Raw genomic sequence first — 24,632 nt, forward strand, 5'->3', positions numbered from 1 at the left:
TTGGGGGCCACAGGCGAGGGCCAGTTCCCACTGACAGGCTGCATAGCAGATGTATGCACCCAACTCCTGACGGCAGAAGAGACCCGGAAGGCCCAACCATACAAATGTGGTGGTCCAAATGTTGGGAGACAGTGGCGGCGGAGAAGATCACGGCTCTAAGATTCAGCAACTCCGCCAAATTCGAACAAATCTGGTCCCCATTCCATGGACTACACAGGGAAATTCCCAGGCCTAGCGAGACGCCCCCCCCCCGACCTTCGCTGGATGGCGGCTCAGACCTAGCAGAAGAAGCCTGATCAGGAACTGTAGCGGCTAGCGGCAAACAACTCTAGGACAGACTCAGCCCCCCGGCCGATGACCCGAGAGTCGGGGAGACCGACTGAGCCAGATCCCCTCACCCGAACATGCGGCAAGCCCCGCCACTCGAAAGGTTACCCTAAGACACTCAGCTCCCCCGGCACCCCCCCTGTGGATAGCTCCCCCGCCATCTCCCCCCTAGAGACCCAAAGACTCGCCCACTGTTGAGCCTAATTGCTGTTTTGTTCAGGTTTTAGTTTGTTGCACTTATTGTTGTAATACACTACTTGCTAGCCTTCTGCGAAAGGCGTCTATCGAAGCAATGGTAAACTGTCATTCATAAATTCCAATAAAAACATGTGAAAAATAAATAAATAAAAAACATTCATAGAAACCCTAGCCAAGAGCTGTGTCTGGCCTTAGACGCGCATGGCAAATATAGCAGCTGTAGCATTTCGTTTTCAACAGCACAGTTCCCTTACAAGGAAAGAGCAAGGCTCATCACACCAAAAGGGCCAACTATGGACCAAAATTGACCTTTAGAGACACTTGGCCCTTAGGAATCCTCCAGAATTCCCCATGGGCTTTTCTCCCACGGCTAAACCCTCAAACTGGCACAATGTATAGGACAAGAAAGCTCAGAGGAACTACGGGTACTTTTAATGGAGCATGGGTTATTTGCGGCTCCTGGATCTTGCTGTCTGGAAGTTCGACACCTCAGGGAGCTTTGTGAAAATGAGAATAGTGGTGTGGGAGATGGATTCCTCTTGGGCTGAAAGCTGGGCTCTTCTGGGACTTCAATTGTATAATCCAGCCGTATCTACCCATCTCAACCTGCCCTCCAGTTACCAGGTTCTCTTAATAAAAGGGCAGCCAGGCCCTCCTAACTGCCCTATATGAAATGCGGTCTGCTTTGTAACCCTTCAGTCAACAAATGAAGGGTTACAGATTCTGCTTTTCAACTTAGACTTGCAGGTCTACTTTGGGTCTTGTGTCTTTTAATGAACCGAGTCCCTCTGGCCTGTATTTGGTTGTTGGTGGAAAGGTACAAGTCACCTTCCAGCTAATTCACAGCCCTTGTACAACAGCATGGCATTGTGGTGAAACGGCATAACTAAACAGGACTTAATATAACATATTGCAACACAACGTATCATAACTTGCTAGTATAAACAAAACGAAGGGGGAAAGAGGATAAATTCACAAAAAACAAAACTGGGCGAAACGTTTGTGTTAACATTTCAGGCCTGAGGCATTTGGAAACACCAGAGTTTAGGAGTCGCAACATTTCATAGCATGTCACAACCCAACCCAAAATAGGGAGAGCGGACACAAGTAAAACACGGAAATCAAACTAAACAAAAATAAATAAAGGTACTGGAAGGGAAGGTTTGCCAGTACGGCTCTCCTCATTCAATACAGAGGTCCCAGCATATCCTAGATTACATTACCATACTCGGACAAATTCCAAAAGAGCACGTCGCAATGAGCGCTGGAGCATTCCCTTCGGAGGTCACCAGGGATCAACTCTGCCACATTCATGCATTTTTGGTTCTGCCACATGTCCCATATAGCTTCTAATTTCCCTGCGGTGCAAAACCCCACAGGATCATAGAATGCACTCTGCCCCTCTCTTCTGTACAGAAGACCACCAGAGTGAACTATATGCCACCTGCTTCAATGCAGGTTTTCCACAGAACTACTGGTCCCCGAATGCATAGTCTCCCTTGGTGCAAATAGCAGTCTTATTTGATGAGAGCAGGGTCTGAACAGCTTTTAAGCAAAGGCAGGCCAATGTCAAGCTCGCATGCACACAGGCCCGTTAGCCTGAACAGCTGCAAACTATTTCCTGTTGAACACACCAAAACACATTTATTTATTGTTTACACAAGTGAAGTGCTTCAAAGCGCTTCAAGGCGGGAAGGGAATACAGTAGTCATTCTTAGGCCCTGAAGTTTCCGAATGATCTTACAAAGAACTAGCGTACTGGGCCTGACAGCATTTCTCCTAGTGCAAGTTCATGGAGTATTTCAGGCGCAACCAGATTAGGGAGGGGAGACAAGACAGAACTTACTAGGCCTAGTAAATTCAGGTAATGCAAGTATACAGAGAGTGCAAGGGAGGGGCGAGAGTGAACGAGTGTGCCCAATCCAGCAGGGTCCTGGATTAAGTGCAGGTGTTATCCTTCTCGTGGAACATATGCTGAAAGTGCAGTAGTGCGGAGCATAGTGCAGAGGCCCGAAGGCAAGTGCAAAGACTGGCGGGGGAGCCTGGGACCTGAGAGGCTCTGGAGGTGAGCCAAGCACCCATCAGCAAAAGCTGAACAGAGTTAGGGGAGAGATGGAGGAGTGAGGCGGAGAGAAAGGGAGGAGGTTAGCAGGGGAGAGAGAAAGTGCAAGGTCTTGAGAAGTTTCCAGAAACATGTAACAATGTGCTAGTTAAAAATAGAGTTTGACGACACTGGTAAATGCACTCTTCTCTGCATCGTTTTAAAATAACAGGGCGTTAGCAGACAGAATTCATCTGCAGCCTGGGGGGCCTTCAGTTACAATACATTATGAAGTTAAAATCACTGCTTTTTGAGTAAATTGGCGTTCACCATTGTAAAGATGTAGAATTTGGCTTTAAATTTTTATTTTTTTTTTTTAAAGTAAGCCTGCTCAGAATGCCCATCTAGTTATATACTTGACAGCCAATGTTAAGGCGAAGGAACAGGCAGGCGGTTGGCTGTAGCTGGTTATGGAAGAGGACTATTTGATTACATAGCTCTCCATGTTATGCATACCAAATACACAACTAATTGTCCAAGTTTGTTATGGGAGGGGACTCATACGTCCCGTCCCCCCTTCCTCCATACTTGTGGGACATTCCGTCCATCGGGGCGGCACCAGAGCACTTCTTAAGCTATTTATTTTTATGCGGGGGCCACTGCACGTGACCGCACCCCCATCTTCCTGAGCTCCGCCATGCGCATCGCCCTTCTGTCCTTTTCTCCACAGGGTCGGATGAGCTTGCATCTTAGGGAAGGTTTTCTTTTTGTTCCCTTGCCCTTCATTTTCCTGCTCCGGTTCCACAGTTTCTTTCTTCCATCTATGGCGGAGCGTCTGGGATTTGTGTCCTGTTCTTCATGCGAACATCGTTTTGCTGGGTGGATCCCCACTCTGTCGAGTGCATGGGCCCAGAACACCAGTGGAACTCTTGCTTCAACTGAGACTGTCTCCGTCCGTGGACTCCAGCATTGACTTGTCAGGTGGGAGGAGGTGTTCCAGCGGATTCCTCCTCCACATTTACAGCAGTTCATTTAAGAAGAAAGGAAGAGTCTGGTAAATTCCTTCCTTTTTAGGGCACCCCGGCCAGGGGACTCCTTCCTGGGGTCTTCTGGTTCAGGGATGGGCCCAAGTGGCTCACGGGATCCAACCTGCACTCTGGAGTTTCCGCCGAGGTTCCCTGTAACGGGGCTGTCAGGACTGGATCTTCGTCCAAGGTTCCCCATCTGGGGGCTAAAGTTAAGCCCAGCATTTCTGGAGCTGTTTTTACTTGGGTAATTCCTGAGGTTTCCAAATCTGGAAAGAAGTGTACCAAGACTCATCGAGGTTTCCAATAAAGGGATTGAAAACACTAGGGTTACCCCCGAAGCACCTAGGCCTGTTACAGCTGGAGAGATACACCGGAGAGTCCTCACTTCGGTTTGAAAAGGTAGGATATTCAAACAAGCAAAAGCAATCTGCGTGCTCATGTGCCTGCTGCCGATGTCTTTATGTAATGTACAAGACAAGGGATTTCTGCCGAGCCGACTCCTCCCTTCAACTGCCCGCCCCATTTAATGAAATCACTACCGTTACTCAGTTTCTCAACCTGGGAAAAATTAAAGGCTGATACAGTCATACCGGAATTTGAATTTGGGCCCTTTCAGTTGCAGCGCACCAACCGATTCAGCTATCCTATATGAGCTCTCCTACATTATTTTACTGCCCGCAGTCCGTGATCCATAAGTTATGGTTTTAAACCCCAGATGCTCATGAGCCTGCAGCCCAGTTGTTGAAGGCTTATAGTACCATGCCTTCGACTGAACATGGGCACACTGTACCACCCCACTGTTATTGCTCTTTCGGGAGATCCACAGCTGCGAGTTGCTCTGTTATTTTAAAAGCTTGCTTAGTTCAGTATCCTCTGTGTTACTTGAGGTCTGCACTTTGAGGCAATGATTTGGTTATGGTGTGAGGCCGAGGTGTGGGTTTTGTTAACATCACAAAAGATGTCAGGCTAATGCCAGGCATACATCAGTTGACTGTCCACGTGTTGCGTTTGTGGCAGACGCATGGTCTTCAAGATGCGCATTTTCATCACGCAGCAGTTGTGTAAATCAGTGCTGCACTGACTGAAAATGTGACAGCTTGCAGTTTGATGTCTCCACTCTTTGTCAGACCTCAAATCCTCGATTACGAGTCGGAAGGCACGTGTGCAGAGGTATTTGTAACTGGAAGGAAAGCCAAGAGCAGCGCTCTCCCCCTCTCCCCACCACCCGCAGTGCCCATAATGTCTCCTTCAGGGCCTTTTCTCACAAGTGTGATTTAATCGGCCCAGCTCCTTTTGTGATATGTGCTTCACAAAAATGGTTGAAGGGGCTGGCACAGCACTGAAAGCAGGGCTCTCTCTACTACCTCTCTCCATGCTCCACCCACAGTGCCCATAATGTCTCCTTCAGGGCACACCCTGCAGAACAAAAGGAGAGACAAGCATGCATCTACTGTGCTCTCAGTACACTAGCCATCGAACACTATTTCCCAAGCTTGATGGAGCTTGGATGAAACATTTGGAAAGACTGTGAAATTACTTTAAGTTGTTTCTTTGTTATTAGCAGGGCCTAGTCTAATATGTAAATGCTTAAGTAATTGGAGTTATGACGCCTGCCAGAGCCAGAAGGCTATAGATGGGCAGGCCCAAAAGCAAAATTTGAAATTACAAGTACACACATCCCAGTCTGCCCTCACAGTGACTGCATATCTTTTGGGCTAGTCTTAAATTACTTGGGCCATGCCGAACAAGCAAAGCCTATTAATGCACAAAAATACAAACTGTGCTGTTATTGAACAGTTTCTTTTCTGATAATGAATTCCTCCCATGGTTTATACAAACATCTCCTGTAAACAGCCAAGAAAATGCAATAAAGTATGGATATACATATTTTAAAGTATGTTTTTAATGTTCAAAGTGTTTTTCTTGTCTACATAACTATTTATGAAAAATTGAACTATCGGCTCCATATTCAGCTCCGCCAGAATACTTGTACAACTATTCGGCAGAATACTTTAATCTACTATTCGGTACACCCCTAGAAACAATCCACAGAATCGCCCCGGAAATACCCCTCACCACATCAAGAAAGAAAGTAGTGGGGAGATGGGAAATGCCCCACCTCAACAAAATGAAGAAAAAAAAAACGAAACTAGAACAAGAATGGAGGAAAAAATATGAACAAGCCAAAAGAATGAAATCACTAACAAATTCCAGGATACATAAAAGAAAATCCTTAAAGCGAAAAAGAAATACTATGACGACTGGATCACAAGAGCCAACACTCCTCAGAAAGAACTATTCATAAACGAGCTAAGAAATCACCCTGGATTTACCAACACACCAGTGCCTTCACAAAAACTACGCGATGATCTTGTAGATCACTTTAAAAATAAAATCAACATACACCAGATAATACAAAGTAGACGCAAAACCAGACCATGCACCCGCCCAATCTATCCCGGGGACCACAAAACAGACTTGCACAAATGTCAAGAAAAATACTCAAAACGGGTGAAAAAAGCAACAAAGCAGGCTGCCCAATGGACCCCTGCCCGCCAAATACCTATAAATCAATCCTTACAGAGTACACCATCAGAATGCTACCTAAACCTATCACTCCCAACAGGGAGAGTACTGCGGGCATTCAAATCTGCCTACATCAAACCACTCCTCAAAGACACAATGGATCGGTATGGAAGACCTCTCAAGCTACAGACCAATCTCGAACATCCCCTTAGCCAGCAAAACTACTAGAGACCTATATCTATGAACACTGAAGCAGAACACCGCGAGACCAGGAGACTACACGGACACTCAACCGAGAGTAAGAGGTGTCACCGTCTACCATTGCTGAACATAAGAATTTCAATTCCAACCATCTGGGAACACGCCAACCCTACATTTGCCTTGAGAAAGACCTCAAAAGGTTGAAACACGTGTCGGCACTAAAGGAATAAAGTAGATCACATACTCTGTACCACATAAGAAGTTTTAGCAAAGAATATGTTGCTCACAAGAGTGACAACCAATGTCAATTACTGAAGGAAAAATAAGTCAACAAATGTTGCAAACACCTAACCTGTGTGGAAATTGATACTCATTGGATACTAAGGAACCACTGTCCAGCGCCTAATTTAAAGTTTCTGGATCTCATTAACCCAGAACAACCCTTGCAAACATGGAACCTTCGGAGCTTGGTCCCTCTGAGATCCACCTGACAGGCGGCAGGCTACGTGAAGATAGCAACACACACGCTAGCGCAAGACCCACAGTCCTAACAAGCCCTCAAACCACTTTAACTACTATATCTACCGACAAACTGCAGAATATGTAGAAAACAACCATCTATGGGACAAGGCACCAGTCAGCTTCCGACCCATGAGAGGGACAGAGACATCACTTCTCTCCAACACAAACTCCAACATGAATTTAGCGCCGATACTACTCGACCTCTCTGCAGCATTCCCTTAGCATCACAGACCTGGCACTGGACTGGATGGATGACCTCCTTCCTCTGACCGACTTTCCCGGGATAAACGGGGCCCTTTCCTCTCCCCATCACAATATCCACCTGCGGCATCCCTCAGAGCTCCATCCTCGCTGTGGCTTTTCAAACTACATTGCCCTTCTGGCCCATTTCATCTCTGCCTTCTCTCCTTACTTCCAGTCTTATGCGGACAACAGCTCTCCTTGAATCTTCCCTCCACTGCCTCTTCTTCCTCTCATTCCAGACTGTACAACTGCTATTCAGGCATGGTACGCTGCCAATGATCTCTGCCTTTATGCCAGTAAAATGGAGATAACTCATTGGGAACCCAGCATCCTCCTGCACTCTTGTTGCGCTTCATGGGTCCGCTACCCCTCTTATGAGGCAAAAAAAAAAAAAAAACTTGGTCCCCTTAGACTCGACTCTCTCCTCACATCGCAGACTTTGCCAAGGTGGCCAAGTTTCAGCTGCACCTCCTCAGAGGCATTCTCCTTTCCTCACTGTGATGCTGGAAGTGCATTGGAGCGACAGGGCCTCCATACTTGTCCTTTATCATGTATGTTCGGTCTTGTTTTCCATGCAGGAGTTCATGTGGGACTCCTGGCGGTGCGGCGCGGCTCTTCCTCTTTTTGATCATGACGAACAGACCCTTGGGATACCCTATGGCACCCATGGGTAGGGGTACAACCCTATACTCCTAGTGTATGTTTTTGGGCACCTGTGTGTGACCCACGGAGCAGGGTTTGGGCTGGTGGCAGCTCCATGCTGAATTTAGGTGCTCCGAGTACCCTCCATTTTGGGATACCCAGGCCCTGCCATTGGAATCAGTTGATTCCTGGTAGGAAACAAGATGGCCCCTGTGGCCTCTTGCTTTCTATTGCCCGTTACCTTGTATTCCCGAAGTCTCGGGAAGCCCGGACTCTGTCCCTTCCCCCTGACTGACTGTTGGGTGGAAGTGCCATATGGTATTGTGGGGAAATTCAGGCCAGACCGGCTGGAGCCTTCCCAATGAAGGTATGTTGTGGGTACACCCGTGGGGTGGGACCTGGGTGAATGGAGTGTGACGAAAACACATTTCATGTTATGGGTGTCTAGTATCTGGCGGTTGCCACAATGACTGAGACAGCCCTGCCCAAAACAGGTATGAAAGCAGTGTGTAGTGCTGAATGGCAGAGTGCTTGTCCGAATTCACATTCGGTGTGGAGTGTCTAGATGGAGAAGAATGGACTGAATGCACTGTGTGCCCGATTGGCTGCCTGACTGCCCTTCTGAATTTTTGGTTGGCCGAGTGTGACCTAGAAGAATGAATGGGAGATCAACAGTATATCTGGGGGCCTCTCACTGATGGAAATCGTTCAGAAGCTGAAGGTGATACTTATGCTTAACCTTGAAGCCCACTGTAAGAAGAATTGCTGCTGCTGTCCTTCGCTAATCTGAAAGCTACGTGACTGTCAAGAAACTGACCCAGGAGAGGACCTGGCTAGGAGACCTCTTCCCGAGCTATGAGGGACCATCGTGCACCAGCTGATCTTTGCCAAAGCTCCCTGGACGCAAGACCCTCGAAAGGCTGCTGACTGGACGGGGAATCACGAAGCAAAGTTCAAGTCCATCACCGTCGACGACCGGAGCCGGAGTGCTCCTTTGCCTAAGACACTTGATCCAAGGACTGCTCATCATCGACCGCTTTCATCCTGAAAGAGAAAGTCAAGGCCGCCGACGACCGAGGAGAATCCACCAGTGGTTTTCCCACCACCCAAAGACCGCAGAGACGCTGACAACTCGATGCACTTGCTGGGCCAAAGTTCTTCATGAATTCTTCAAACTCTCGTCGTCGAGGTGTACCGCATGCCTCCACTTGCAGGACGTTTTCAACTGATCAACGAGCACCGCAAGAACCAAAGCTGCTGCCGCAATTACAGGGTTCAACCTTTTCTTCACAGACTGTCGACGACCCGTGGCTCCTACTTTAAAGGGTGTGCACTCAATGAGTGCACTCAAGAAGGGCCCGTCTACGACTCATCGAAGAACTCGACGAAACCAGGTACTTTGGGGTTGTGGAACCTTTTAGAAGGAATCGAGACTATATTGAGCATAATTGGACTGGGCTTGTCAAATACACTTTATTTGCAGTTTGCCCAGGTTGAGGGGGGATCCTCGCCCAGAACTGTCTCATGGTAGAGGGATAGACTGCTCTGCCATTGCTTGATTTAACTTGCTTTCTTTGTGTCTATCACTGATTCATCTTATGATCTGATTCGTATGCCATTGTGAACTGTTAGCAGTTGATGCATTCCAAAAGAATCGCTAGTTAAGAGTGGTACCACGTAGACCTGTATATAATTTGCCATTATAGTATTGCCAGAGTACAAAGTGTATTATTGTGATTGTGTATATAACGTGAACCTTATTTATATAAAGACTGTTTTCATCAACAGCGTGGACATTTCTTTGTGGGTGCTTGAGGACTACACTTCATCCCACATCACCTCCTGAGAGCTAAGCCTTGATTGCTCGCCACGTTTTACCAATTAGAGAATCTTGGCTGGGGAGCTCTGTGCCTCTACTCTGCCATATAGAGAGCAGGAGTACAGATAACCCCCCTCTGGTACTTTACACTCAACTTCCCCCAGAAACTCAGTGTCTCCAGAACTCTGGTCCTCTCTAGGCTTGACTACCGCCAACAGCCTCTTCCTCAATCTGCGTAAATCCTCCCTTTGCCCCCCTCAACTAATCTAGAATAGAACTGCGATACTTATCCTCAGCCTCAAGCCCAGGGACCACATCTCTCCAGCCCTGAAACCTCTCCACCGGCTCCCAGTTGTTGAAAGGATCAAGTTCAAGACACACTGCATCCTCCACAAAGCTTTCTTGGGCCTGGGATCATGCGACAAGCAACTCTCTCCCCCCAATACCTCCCTGCTAGAGCCCTTCAGTCTTCTAGCTTCAACTACCTGCAGATCAATCGCTTTTTCAAGCAGACAGTGGGGGGTAGATCTCTCTTCCGCAGGAGCCTCCCTCTGGAATGGTCTCTCTGCCCCTCTCAGGCTCGAGTCAGATCTCCTTAAGTTCTGAAGCTTTTCAAGACCCTCCTTTCCTCTTCTTCCTTCCCTCTCCCCTGCTACTTTCCCCCCCCCCCATGCCACATTTAGATTTTACTGGCTGCATGGTTCCCTCCGAGTCATACAGGGCACCAGGCACTCCTCGCCCAGTCTACCAACTAGCTCGGTCGCCCCTGATCCCAGTCCCGCATTCTGGCATTTGCCCTACTGGGCTCCTTCCCCAGTACTAGCCTGGCAGGGCTGCACCCCTACTGAGCCCCGTCCTCGCACATAGCATTGGATTCCACTCCTGATCCAAATGACAAGGCTTAGTAGGATTGTCGTTCTTCACCCCTGTCCCCCCTCCCTCCTTTTTTGTCTTGTGGCGCATTGAAACACATTTGCTGTATGGGCGCATTATAAATCACCAATAAATTAATCCAAATTTGACACAGCTGACCATAAAATCCTCAAAGAGACCAGAAAAAAATAGGAATCACTGACAGGGTTGCTTTGGAATAAATGTATCTCGTCTGAAAAGAAAAAAAAAACTATATACGGATAAAACCATTAAACTCTGCACCGCGGACACCACCTGTGGAGTGCCACAAGGATCCTTGTTATACCTACTCCTCTTCAACATCTATAGGACGCCAGTAATCAACCTCATCAAAAGACACAGCTCCACCTGCTACAACTTCGCTGGCAATACCCAAATCACCTACAAACTCAGCAATGAACAAGGAGAACACAACATTAGACTTTCAATAAACTACCATTGGATGAACACCAACAACTTCAACCCGGACAAAACTGAAATCACGATTACATCCAATAGCCAAAGATGTAACCAGTACATCCAAAGACCCACAAAACTGGGCACAAATCCCACACCATCCAGAATTGTCACAAACCTTGGAATCCTAATGGATAACAAGCTAACATTAAACCCGCAAGTAAACGCGATAAGAAATGCTTCTTCCATCTACATACAATCAAAAAGATTCTACCATTCCTCTCCTTCACGCACAAAACACCGGCCATCATGTCCAGGATAGATTAAGCCAACAGTTTATACCTAAGAATGCTGGACTATTTACTGAAGAAACTACAACGTATATAGAACTCACATTCCAGACTTCTACAACTCAAACGAAGGGTACACATCACTCCAGCGCTAAGGATGCTACATTGGCTCCCAATCACCTTCACAGAGCAATCCATGGCCTAGGAGCGGAATTCATACAAAAGAAAACAGACTAGAACACTCTGATCCAGCAACATCGGCCTAGAACCTTAACCATACATGAGAAGAAAAATTAGATCAGCCTTCTCCTGCTTAGCCGTAAAACTTTGAAACTCCCTTCCCTAAGAAATAAGAAATATGAAGGACCACCTAAAATGTAGAGGACTTCCAAAAACCTGGCTCTTCAACTCCAAACGGGTCAAAAACGAAGGAACAACATTTTCTCACCATGAAATGAACACACAATGGAAAGAACTGGAGGGTATGATGGAACAGAGTTCAGCGCGGGGGAGAAGGAGAGCAGTCTGAATGGGAGGGAGACCTAGATGTACCCTTCCCTATAGGAGGTCAAAGGGGAAGCGGAGGACAGATGCATCTGACCTGATCCTGGTGGAGCACCAAAGTTAAGGGGAGAGAGGCGCCCAGATCAGAGCCGAGGGGCCACAGGAAACTAGGAACGCATCCAAACCTCTGGGAACCTGTGGGGTTGGCAATTGCGGCACAGCGAAAATATACTGGAGGGGACAATAGAGCTCTTTGAGCACTCAATCTTCTGCACACCTCGGGCAGTTAGGGGGCAAGTGTATCGCACCGGAATACATGACAGGGAAAAGAATACGTGCAAGAGTCAATCAAATCAGACGATGTAGGATAAGGCACTGCCACCAACTATCCCTACTAACTTCATACCACAACAACAAAACAAACCACACATAGCCTGACACAACAGCACATGACGACTACCAACTAAACACCTACACTCAGCAAAACAAGGCATAAAATAAGCAGTGTTGCATAGCAATTTGCAATGCACTTCAGTAGGTTGGGTAAGTAAATTGCAACTTGTGTAGCACAGCTATATATTTAAATTACCCTGCTCAATGAAACAGCAGCTCGCCCTTCATTCCTCTTAGCTGTGGGGCTCTCTCTGCCCTCGTCTCGGTTCACTGCAAGTTCAAATATGATAAGAGAGTGCAGCAGTAATCCATCTCCTGGACTCGGTGCCAAAGGCCTTTGTGGGAGTGCAAGGCAAGACAAGTTTTTTTCAAATAATTGCAAACCAGAAGTAATCAGGAGGATACTTTTATTAAGCCAACTAAATCCTGTGCGGCAAAGATCAGCATGTGTTAATTTTATTTAAAAGATAAATTCCATTCCTAAACATTTTAAGTGTGACAATGCATAATTACAGTACTGCCACTGTAAAACACTGCATTGTCTCCGCTTTTGTGTACAATTTTGGTTAGTATATCTCAATCTCAGTGTCACTACATTTCATTTTGTTGGGGAAAGGTGTTTCGTATTGTCAAATGCCTGATGACAATTCCAGTTCTGTGACCTGCTGGTTGAATGCACCTGTGCAACAAGTACTCAAACTGTGAGCGGAACCCAAACTCCTTGACATTCTATTTGATCACCTGGTTTGCTTAGAACGGCTACTCTGAAAGTAAACTGGCTACAAACATACAATATACCACCAAATTCAGCCTGTTGTCTGCCTACTACGCCGTCCACTCTGCTTAGTCTCTTACATTCTTCCCTCTAACACAATGAATACACAAACCAAACGAGATGTTTGTATTATATATTAACACCTACAGGAGAGAGATGCCCAATCCAAGGTTGGGAACGCAAGCAGAATCTGCAAGTAGCCGCCTGCATTTCATGCCAGACTGCTGCTGCTCTTCTGCACAGCCTTCACCCTGTCCCTAGAGACTGTTCCCCAGGAAAAGTCTCCACTGGAGTGCCACACCTCAACCCCTCCCCCCACCCCTCCAAGCCCCTCCTGCTGCCCTTTCACCTGCTCAACTCCAGATCCAAAGACATGCGTAATTACTTTTGTTTAAGTGAAGCATGAATTAGGCAAAGTCTGGTTCTCTTAAAAAGGAAGCAAAACAGTATTGCCACCACGAGTGGCAGCGTTGAGTGCTAATAGTGCTTAACACCGCTTTCATGAGTGCACAGGGCTGTAATGCTGCACTTGGGCCGGCATGGCTCGGGCTTAAGGACCTTTAACAGTGCTGCACTTACCCAAATGTGCTACATCATCTTGTCCAAATGAAGTTTACCATTACACTGGCTGCCGCAACACTACTACCTACTTAGTCTTATGAATTTCCTTTAACATTGTGAACTTTTTGATTTATGAAACTTCTGACCTTCTCCTTCCGTAGCAAATAGGTCAAGCCTAAAATAAAGAGGACACTGCCCAGTGCAACACCAACTGCATACACCTGCACAGTCTTGCTCTGAAAACAGTTTTCAGAGCCTTGGATCCATTTGTGTACATTCATTTAGCTAAGCTTTTCATTTTAGAGACTCTCATCTTGCTAATTTCTTCAGCAGTAAACAAAAATGCTGTATTGTTGGTCATTTTATATCTTGGGTACAAAACTCTGCTAATCCATTTTTGAAAACTAATGTATGCCTTGGAAAAGGTGTCAACCGGACTGAAGCTGCCAACAGCACATCACAGCTCTTTTGCTCCTTTTTCCCTCTGAGTCCTGCCAACTTAACCCCCTACCCTCTTGCTTTACAGAGCCGCCAGAACTCCAGCGGAATTGCACAAGTGGCAACAGTGTGCAGCATAAGAACCTTTAACATAACATCCCCAGTAAAGTTTGATGCATTTCATTGTAACTTCCCCACCATTGTTCCAAGAGTTGTCTAAGGATTTAGTCAGGTGGGTTGGCAGGAAATATCCTGGTGGCAGGATTAATTCTGTTAAGACGAAACTCATTCCTCGGTTACTTTATCATTGCGCAACGCTGCCTGCAAGGGACCCAAACTTGGATCTTGGCACACTTCAGGGAAGGGTTCCCACATTTATATTGGGCAATAAGCGGGCTGGGATCTCAAGGAAGGTATTACTGAGGCCTGTAGAGGCGGGTGACCTGCGAGTCCCTGATGTATTCCGCTATTATCCAGCTGTGCAGGTTTCCCACATGATCACCTGGCGTGACACTGAACTACAGCTGGTGTGGAAGGTCACTGGGCAAGCACACTCAGCAGAATGTTTGAATCAGCTTCTTTATGTGGAAAAGAGGCAGGATTCTGGATTTCCTCTGTTGGCTACAACTATGTGCAAACTGTATTACATGGGGAGGGTACTCCGTAGATGGGATGCGATACTGGTGGTGGGTCCGCTCACAAGTACTTGGAACAACCGAGGCTTCCAACCAGGACGCGACCATGGAGTGAGTTTTGGGGTGTGGGTAGCTGGTGGCTTCGTGAATTTAAGCAGCTATACAAGGAGGGCTGCCCAAAGACCTTTAATGAGTGCAAGGAACCCTTCGCCCTACTTCAAATGATACTATACTCGTGCCGAAAAATCTGTGCGATGGTCTACTTGTGACCCACTGCCCCAAGGTTGTGTTCCCACTCCACTCGTAGTCCCTCATCTAAAGCCAGTCGCTGCGCACTGATCACTGACAACCGCATCAGCCCACACCAGGATGTCCCCTCTCAAGCACCTCATAACCAAGGCTCCACGACTGAGGGGACACCCAAGCGACACCCTGACCTAGAGATTGCAGCAGACATTAGATGGATGTGCAAAATTGCCTACTAGGCCCACCACCAACCTCCTTGCACTGATGTTATCAACGTCAGCATGCACAAGCACCAACAGACCAGCCAAGCCACTCTTCACATGCAGAGTACGAAATTGCTAGGACCTACTTAGCTCCTGGTTATAGCCTAGGAGAGGCTGGCTGGCAAGCTTGACACCAACAGCTACTTTTGTCTCCTAGGTCATCTGGTACCATACACCTATGTGACATTAACTGTATTGGAATTTGTATAATGGAACACACCATAATGGGTCAAATGCAATTAACAAATTTAGGTTTTGCATCTCATGTGGACATTCAATATGTGGCCCGCTAGGTACTAGCTCCTTGTTCCTCATCAGCAGCAACCTGCCTACTCTGATGCTGGATACTAGGAGCCGATTTTAGCTCCTGCTCATCAAACCCTTATTTCGATCCCCAACGTGGCAATCTAAAACAGACTTCGAACAAGAGAAGACTACATCACTACGGCCAATGTATATACCACACTTACGGCCAATGCATGGTATCACGATGGGAACATGAGGACCCCACCCTGGACAAAAATATCTTTACACTCTTAAGGCAGAAAACCTAGAAGGAGACCCACACACAGGGCTCCGGGTACTTCTGGTCACATCCACAAGTCATCTGGCAATTTCCTTCTCCCACTAGCTGACCAACCACCCCTTTCAGAGCCTGCGAAAAACAGTGTTCTATAATATAAAATCCAGTAACATTGCTAGTTTAAATGCTAGTTTAAAAAAGGCCCCAAGGATGGGAGAAAAGGGAGGCGAGTTCTTCCGCCTGGTTTGGTCCACCTGATGTAATGTATTCACGTATCCGAGTAGTTTGAGCTGATCGGCTCTGCTATAATCACCTGTTCTGTGAATGAAACTAAGACATGCCTTAGCACCAATAGGACAAATCACGATTGCCACCTGTGCGTAGCGGGGTGTAGACTATTGATCGCTGCTTAGAAGCATGGGGGAATGGTACCTTCCATTTTAGAAATGACAATTATTTCAAATACATATTGGAGTTCTGCACAGTTCCAGGGAGTGCAAGGCCTAAATTAGTTTTGAAAAAACGTTTAGTCGAAATTGCTAAATAAAATATTTTTTTATTAGCAATACAACCTAAATGATTAGCAATTTTAATATCACCATTTTCAATGGGATTAGCAGTTAATTGCAACACAACCTCAAACACTCAATAGTTTGTGTGAGACACATTTCAGTGGGCAGTACCATCAGAGTCCAGGGCTGGTCCCATGATTTAGGGATGCCTCTTTGCATGTAATCACCTCCATTCCCTGTCAAGCTAATAATGGCGGTTTTACAGACAAAGCAAATACATTAGCATAACTAAAAGTGTCTGAGACTTTCTGCAGCATTTTCCCGCTGCACATTAGTAAAACAAACTGCTGGCCCCTAGACAGCCACATCTGCACAGCTCGTGTTCACCTGCAGGACAGATACCTCAGCGACAAACACCTAGCACAGTGAGCTATTTGCTCACAGTTTACTAGAGGACACAGAGCCTAAGAAGGTCCAAATATGTTTTTCTTTCTAGGTTTCATTATAATGTTATTTGGCTTGCTTATGCTGCCTTTGTAAGCAGATTCAGAGCAAGGTTTTTCATTGGGAGCCCCAATCAATGAATTACCTGGTGACTCAGCCATGTTGCCTACGGCTTTAGAAGTCCTTTTGTGGCACTGCTGAGCACAGAGACATTCTGGTCTATAGCGACTATTTTAAACTCGACTGGAGAATAAGACTGTCCGGCCTGCAGGTCGACTCCATGTCCACCCAAGACGCCAATATCCGGTTTTAAATTGGTCGTTTTGTTTTTTTGAGGTGCACTTTCAGGTCCAATGAAAAACAGGGGCAATGTTAGCACGTGAGAAGCAAACCTTAACACAGATGTGTACTAACAACTACGGCTGAAAGCACTATCTAGCGCATAAAGTGTAGACTGGGCACAATTTGCAGCTTCACTGCTTAAGTGTGATGATGAATAAAACATGTTGGTTTCTCTGTATTTTACTATCCAAAAATTGAAGTTGATCAGTTGTACACTACTCATAACAAAAGACCTCACAGTTTTAAAATAAATTGTGCTCCTTGCTACATATACACACGATCACAAAGGTTACTTATTACTCGGCTGGCTCATGGCAACTTAATTTAAATTCCCATGTAAATAGCTATCACTGCTTAAGTGTGTTTTTCCTTTTTAGGGACTACGAAAACGACTTAGTTTAGGGATTATTTTGAGATTAAAGAGAGAAGCAGTGGTGTATGAAGTCTAGAAGAGACCCACGAAACGTGGTTGTGAAAGAATGTTCAATTATTGGTGAAACAAATCCGTGTCATGTATTTTACCAAATTCCAGGAGTCCTTAACACCATGTTCATTACATTTCAGACTACTACAGAACATTATCGCAAAATGTAACAACCACCAAGGTAAGTGAAAAAGAGGGTACTCTGCTACATTCACATCCATTTAAAATTCAGAGGCTGGACTGTTTCACCCGTAGAATAAAAAGGGACCGTGAAAATACTCTGGGCCCGCAAGCTGCCTTATCTAGTTTTTGTATCAGACATTATCTTCCAATGCAGTGATGACACACAGGCTTATGTTTTAAACGAATTGTCAATTTCTAACTACAGCGATTAAGTTGTCCCCATGTATCAATGAGACTTGCCATACTCAAACTGTGTTCTGTCACTTCTGTCGGATGAAGAAGCAATTAATTAGACTCTAGCGAGTGAGTGGGATATAAAAAGTAGGAGGTAGAGAGCGGGTTCTTTCATCATAATGGTAGAGGGGTGAAACCATCAAAATAGTTGACATGTGCTAAAGAATTGAGGCACTGTGTGAGAACAAACAAATGGCTAGACAGCAACCTCGGTATAGTGGCTCAGGCCCGTCTGCTCTTACCGGATTGTTTATGAGGCCTTGCTATGTCCATGCGCATTTGAAGTTGACAGCACATGCGTGCGTCGCCTGGGCTGAGCACATAATGTATCTGCTCAGCCCGGTTGCCTTTCCTGCACACATAGTGAATGCTTAAATAGAATGAAGCTTTGATATTCTCACTATTGAAAATCACGTCGCAGTTAGTGCAATGTGATTATTTAAATAAAGCGCAAATCAGAGGTATTGTATCGCAAATTGTGATGCAATACCACTTATTTTATGCATTGCAGTATGTTGCTGCTCCATTACTGGGAAGCAGCTTTAGGGGCTGGTTGTTGCTCAGTGAGTAGGTGTATATTGATTGAAATCCGTTTTTGGCCCCTTTCATGTACTCTACTGAAGGGGTTTGAGTGTTTTTTTCAATGGTTTTTGTTGACCACTGTATGCTATTCTGGTGGGTTTCTCTTCTGTTCCTATGGCTAATGACCCTGTTTTCTGTGCTGGACTCCATTTAGAGTGTGCAGTCCTTTGTGTCCGTCTTTCTCCCACTCCCGTCCCCCAGCCCGCCCACTTGCTTGTGCAGCCCCTGCGCCTAAGGGCCCCAAGGCAATGGGCGGCTCCAGATTGTGTCTGCAGGTGTCCGCAGGGGAGGCCAGCGACCATCCTTCAACCAGCAGCAGCCATCAGGGTAGGTGTGGCCTGTGTAGGGAGTAGAGCAGTCAGCCCGGCCGCTCTACCTGCCCTGAGACCATAGCAAACCAGGATATGAACACTAACCTGCTTAACAACTAGATACAATTGTGAACACTAGCCTGCGTCGCATCTAGATAGGATGGTGAATATTAGCAAGTGCCGGATCTAGAGAAATGCAGAGATATTCATGCGCCACATCTAGAAAGAACGTGGAAAATCTAGCACATATCACTTCTAGATAGCGAGGCCCATAACCAACCCACTAACAATTTCACTCCTTTGCATACACCTCAAACTTTAACCAAGCACAACCACATTCCTAAAACACAAACTTCACTACACTGCAACAACAAAACAAACCACACATAGCTTTCCACAACAGCACACGACTGCTACCGACCAGTAAGCACCCCAAGCTCAGCAAACGGTGTTAACCGAACTGAAGCTGCCAACAGCACATCACTGCTCTCTTGCACTTATCCGGCTTGTTCCCACTAACTCACCCCCAACCACCTTTCCTTTTCAGATCCGCCAGAGGACCACTCCGGTGGCGATAGTGCATGGTTCAAATATCCTTTAACATTAACAGAAACATGGAGCAGAAAAAAGCTGTGCAAACATTTTACCAAAAAGCCTGTGTTCATACACAGGTGTGTGCAATAGGCGCGCACACACAAACCACAATCGCTTATCATAATTCTGAGGCTCAGAAAACTAGGGCGAACGACCCTGCGTAAAAGGCACACGTCCTTAACACAGAAGTGGCATTTGTAGTTTTAGGTTTGTAAGTGGACACACCTTTCAACATCAGAATGTTTTGTCAAGGTGATAGGTGTCCGTCAGAATGGTGTAGACTTTCCACGAACGTAAGAGGAGATCGACAACTTGTCATTTTTCAGCACAACAGTCGTTGTAATAAAGTATATATAGCGTGAAAAAAAAATGGGGAACAAGAGGGGCACATAAAAAAAAATAACGGAAGTCTTTTGCACAGCGAACACACTACTAAACCTCAAAATAAAGCACTTTGATTGCATTTTAAATTACTGATTCCCAGATTCTCATCTTATTGCGCCGCACCACAATGACCATTTTAAATATGCATTTGTGAAAAGTTCCTTTCGTTGTACTTTTAAAATATATGGAAAATGTTAGTTTAAGTTTAATCAGCAAGACGTTTCCTATTGCTAAAAGATTATATAGATACTGGAACAACGGAGTTTCATACGAAGCACGGACACCAACGCGTGTGCTATATTAGGGCTGAAATGCTATACGCGGCGACGGGAATGCCATTCTCGTCTTAATCCATTTTCCATGCCTAGAAAGCGTCCCGTGGACGGTTATCCAAATCCAAAAGCTATGTAAAAAGCTTTTGCACCGAATACTCCAGTATCCTATGCACTCACCCACTCTGACGTCACTCCAGGATGGCTCGTCACTCCCGCCGGACCCCGTTTGACGTCACTGCCCGCTCCCCTCCAAACTCCAGAAGTTTCAAAATTCCTGGCCCTGCTAACGGCCAGAATCTAGAGCGGAGTTCTGTGTGCAGCATTGAAGGGAGGGGAGCGGTAGAGATACTTGGGCAGTCATTGGCTAGAGAGCCCGCGCTCCATCAATACCAGCTGCTTGGGATTGGTGGCTTCGTGTGTTCAACTTCAGAATGCGCTGAAGAATATTTTTACACCCTCCTTCTCGAACACGAATCACGAGCCTTGAGACGGTTGACTGTGTCATATGGGAAAAGGTGGGGCGTGGACACATACAGCGCCGCCTCCTTATGTGCAGCAGCAATGGGTTGTTGTCCTTCTACGCTTAGGATGGTTGCCTACTCGACGTCTGGGGGATGCCCCACTCGCACGGGAACTCGTTAAAACATATGTATAGCGTGGCCGCCAACTCACTGATCGAAACGGGAGCGTTCGTTACACAATTCTATTCGTTGGACTGTTCTTTGCGTTGGCTAGTGCACCAACACGCCTTTCGTTAAGAAGAGCTAAGTAGCAAGGAGGAAAGCGTAGACTAAATAATTAGCACAGCTAAATTAGTTTGAACGTGTCACACCCTTTCTCCGATTTTAAATATTGTTAAGCAAAATGGTTGCTGCATTCTCAGATTTGATAACAGGAACACCCTGCCATGTTGTTCATGTGTACATTTTTAAAACATGAAGTATTTCAAACGTAACCGACTTTTTGCGGCTGAATACTCCTTAATGTGCTGCCCAGTTACCCACTACGAAATGGCCTCCTTGCATCGACAGGACAAGAGCGGTGAGTAACGTTTGTACATCTTTTATGTCTATAGTGAAACAGTGTTGCTTAGTAACGTGCATATGGTTTTAGGACATTTTCTATTTGGACTTCATTCTCCGTGTTACTCGTAATTCATGGATTACTTAATGACCCGATTATTTACAGGTAATCTTCATTACTCCTAGTCCTTCTGGTGTATAAAACGCCCAGCAACCCACAACCATTCATTTTACTGTTTCCTAACATATCATGGCAGTTTTTCAGGCAGGAGTGTCGCAAGTATTGGGTGGAGGAAGAGTATGACTAGGAGTAATAAAGATTACAGGTAAGTAACCAGGTATTTACTTCCACGTCCCTCTTCCTCGTCCCAGTACTTACTTGTGAAGCATACCAAAGAAAGCAGTGAAAAACGGCCCACGAAGAAAAACTCCGAATGAACCGAGTACAGTACCAACACCCCATCACCAAACTATCAGACACCACAACAAAACACCCCTTAGCATGTTAAGCACACCCAACATCCCCACCCTGAAGAATGCTGAGCTCTACTTATTCAAGGTGCAGTGATATTGTCTGGTGAAAGTGCAAATGTATTGAAGTACACCCTGCACCTCAACCCATGGCAGCACCATGCACCTAGTCAAGTGACCAGAAATAGCCTGCACCTCCGAATAGGCTGAAGCAAATGCCTGCAAATACTTCGGCTAATATCCGCAACTGGTGCCAACATTCTCTGCTGTGGACCCCCAAATGTGACTAACTGGGGGAATGTCCAAAGGGTACAGTCCTGTTCAAGGGAGAAACTTTGTCCATCGACTCCACTGGTTTCAAACGGGAAGTCCCGCAACTCCTGCAGCACCAAAGAAAAATCCCACAGAAGTACCCGGCACACACTACGGGCCTGCAGCTTCATCAGCCAAGTGACATCGACTCGCCTCCAGCCCTCACAATCCATATACCATCCTTCTATCAGGAATAGCAAAATCACTGGCATGAAGTAGTCCACTGCCTATACCGACTACTTGGCACATCACATCATAAATTTCTTCCATTGCTTACCATACAACCTCCGGATCGAATGCTTCCTGGATCTTGTACCACCAGAGTAAGTTGGGAAGGCAAACCTAGGCCACACAACCCCTGTTTGTCAATCTCCAAACCCCCAACCCGGGATTCGGAAGGCCAGAGACTTCAGAAATTTCCTGAGCAGGAACAGGGAAGCAGGCAGGAACCCCTCCCCCAGGTTGAAAGCTGGTCACGCAAATAGAATAGCATGAGCGTAACCGCCACACAGCCATACCACCGACCCAGAGTCCTGGATCTTGATCAGTACCTTGGGAAGCAGAGATATTAGAGGGATAGAGAAAAGCCCTTCCGGCTAGGCCATCGTCTTGGCATACACTCCCCAAGTCCCTAGAGAAGGGACCCCCCAGCAAAAGGGCCAAGGTGGGTGGAATTGGTTTCCCCTACATAGCACCTAAACTATGGAATGCCCTACCTAACGCACTCAGAGCTGAGACCTCCCTCCCAGCCTTCAGGAAAGCACAAAAAAAACCCACTCTCCAACTAAACACAGCTGTCTTTAATCCTTCCCTGCCTCTCCTTCCCATGCCGAACTGTTTTTTTCTTCTTTATGTAACCAAGATTGTACTATGTAACTGCCCTGCCTCTCCCTCCCCTGCCCGCCTGTTTCTGTTTCTCCATGTAACCAAGATCGTACTAAGCATGCTGTCTTGTAACGGCGCCATGATGCCTGCGGGCTGCTGCACGCTTTATAAACGTAAATAAAAATCCTGAAGCAGAACCGGGCATTCTTAGGAGAGGCAAATGGATCCAACACTGACCCACTCAATCTCCTGCAGATCAGGCAAACGGGGGGGCGCAACACCCAACAGGAGGAAGGGAATACCCAGCACTGACTGTCGGTAGGGATGTTGGCCACCCCCTTGATATGAATCGATCACAGAGACTTCAAGGCCCTAATCCACCTGGGGACCCTCCTGACTTGCCCTTTTTCTCTACAAGCCCAGAATTCTCTGTCATTGCCAGAACTTTTATCGCTCACCTGGAGATAGGAGTTGGCAATGCCCCGGGCGAGGAGAGACAAACTCTATCTCGTACCCCCATTGAACAAATCTGTACACCTGGACGTCGAAAAGGCACAGCCAGAACCAGCGCAGTGAGGCTTCCACACACCTGATGTTAGGACCTCTGCGATGATGCTGAGGTGAAGGGTTTTCCACAATTATGAGGCAACTTCGGACGAGGTCCTCCAGAGGCCTTCTGATATCGCTCCTGGATAAGGTGTACCAAAACTACTTATGCTCACCAGACGCCCCTACCGGGGTTTAGCGTCGGAGCACCTGTGGAGCTTGTTAGCAGGCTTGTCTGCCTTAAACACATGATGCACCCGGTACTCCAGGGAGTCTTCAGCGACACCACCTGATGCTCATCAAAATGCCAATCCCATACGAGCAAGTGACGGCGGTCGAACACGGCCGTCTCCATGGTAACTGCCACCGCGCTGACCCCATCTAATGCCAGATCAGAGAGCAGCTCCACCTACGAAGGCAAAACCTGCAGCAGCGGGGCAGAGTCAGTCTCTTCTTCGACTATCTTCACAAACTGCTGAAAGCCAGTCAGAACAGCCTCTGCTGTGTAGGAGGAGTAAGTATCCTCCCGAAACGCCATATGTGCTCTGGCGCAGCACATTTTTGAAGCAGAATCCACCTACTAGGCCACCTGATCACGTATAGGCACCTCCTTGGCCACTATGGGAGAGTGACTCGCCAGACTTGACATAAAATTGCACGGTTCGAAATTGAGGGGATCTAGGAGCTATTAAGCTCCTGCTTGAAGCCTAGAAGAGCCTGGTTAGCTTCACACCAACAGCTATCGGGAGCTACTTTTGGCTCCCCAGACCAACGGATGCTGAACAAACACTTAAGTGAATTTACATTTGTGCATCTGGGACAATCTATAAATAAACATTAGGACATCTCCATATGACATTTAAAGAATAAGGGTTCTTAAATGGATATAATTATGAGTTTGCATTATTTGTGGATGTTAGATTTGCGTGATATTACGTACTAGCTACTCGTTCCCCAGTTGTAGCTCCTTGTGACTGGCTACTGCTGGATGCCCAGGAGCTGCATGAAGCTCCTACTTATCCAATCTTAATTTCGAGCCCTGAGATTATTTTTATTTATTGGAATGGCATGGTGATTCATAAAATGTGAACATCCGCATATAGGAGGTATATTTCGTGCATAGATTTATAATGCCTCCCCCTCCCTACATCTAGAAACAATTGTGGCCACTCACCAACACTCCTGTCTTATAACTAACACTCTTTTTCTTATATCCAAAGAGTCTGAGCAATAATTTCCCTGGGCGTAAAATGAGGCCATGAATGCGACAAGTAATGAAGATTACTGGTATGTAATCCTGGCTTCCCACTTCCATGTCTCAGTATTCACTTTATGGAAGCATGCCAATTAGCATGTTCCATCTGGCCACACCAAAAGGAATGGACGGAACAGAGGGATGCTGCACACACAGTGACAAAATGTACTGCCCACAGGCTACAAGGTAAAAGACAATCAACTTGGAAAATCGCCTTTGCAAAGGCCTGCTCTGGCCCGGGAAGTGAAGCCTGTAGTAGTGCATGAGGTATAGCTGCTCTAAAGATAGCAAGGCCTCTCTTGCTTCAGCCCTGGAGTTAGACATGCTTCTGGTGGATCGATTCTTGAAGGAAGGCGCGACGAGGCGGTGGAAGGGGGGGAACAAGGGGAGACAGGCAGCGATCCTACTAGGCCAGGTGTCATTCAGATCGCGC

The 24,632-nt window shown here is 46.5% G+C and overlaps 1 protein-coding gene across 1 annotated transcript in view; it reads right to left on the reverse strand.

Annotated features, from left to right (window-relative positions):
* LOC138567330 (protein bicaudal D homolog 2-like) overlaps window positions 1–20,287 on the reverse strand; it is an 801,546-nt gene extending 781,259 nt beyond the window's left edge. Inside the window, exon 1 of the mRNA XM_069645428.1 lies at window positions 19,946–20,287. The gene's annotated coding sequence lies outside the window, so the exon portion shown is untranslated. The remainder of the gene's footprint in view (window positions 1–19,945) is intronic.
* Window positions 20,288–24,632: the final 4,345 nt, after the last annotated feature.

This window comes from Ambystoma mexicanum, chromosome 2p, assembly GCF_040938575.1.
Source record: "Ambystoma mexicanum isolate Mex_15411 chromosome 2p, UKY_AmexF1_1, whole genome shotgun sequence".
NCBI lineage: Eukaryota > Metazoa > Chordata > Amphibia > Caudata > Ambystomatidae > Ambystoma > Ambystoma mexicanum.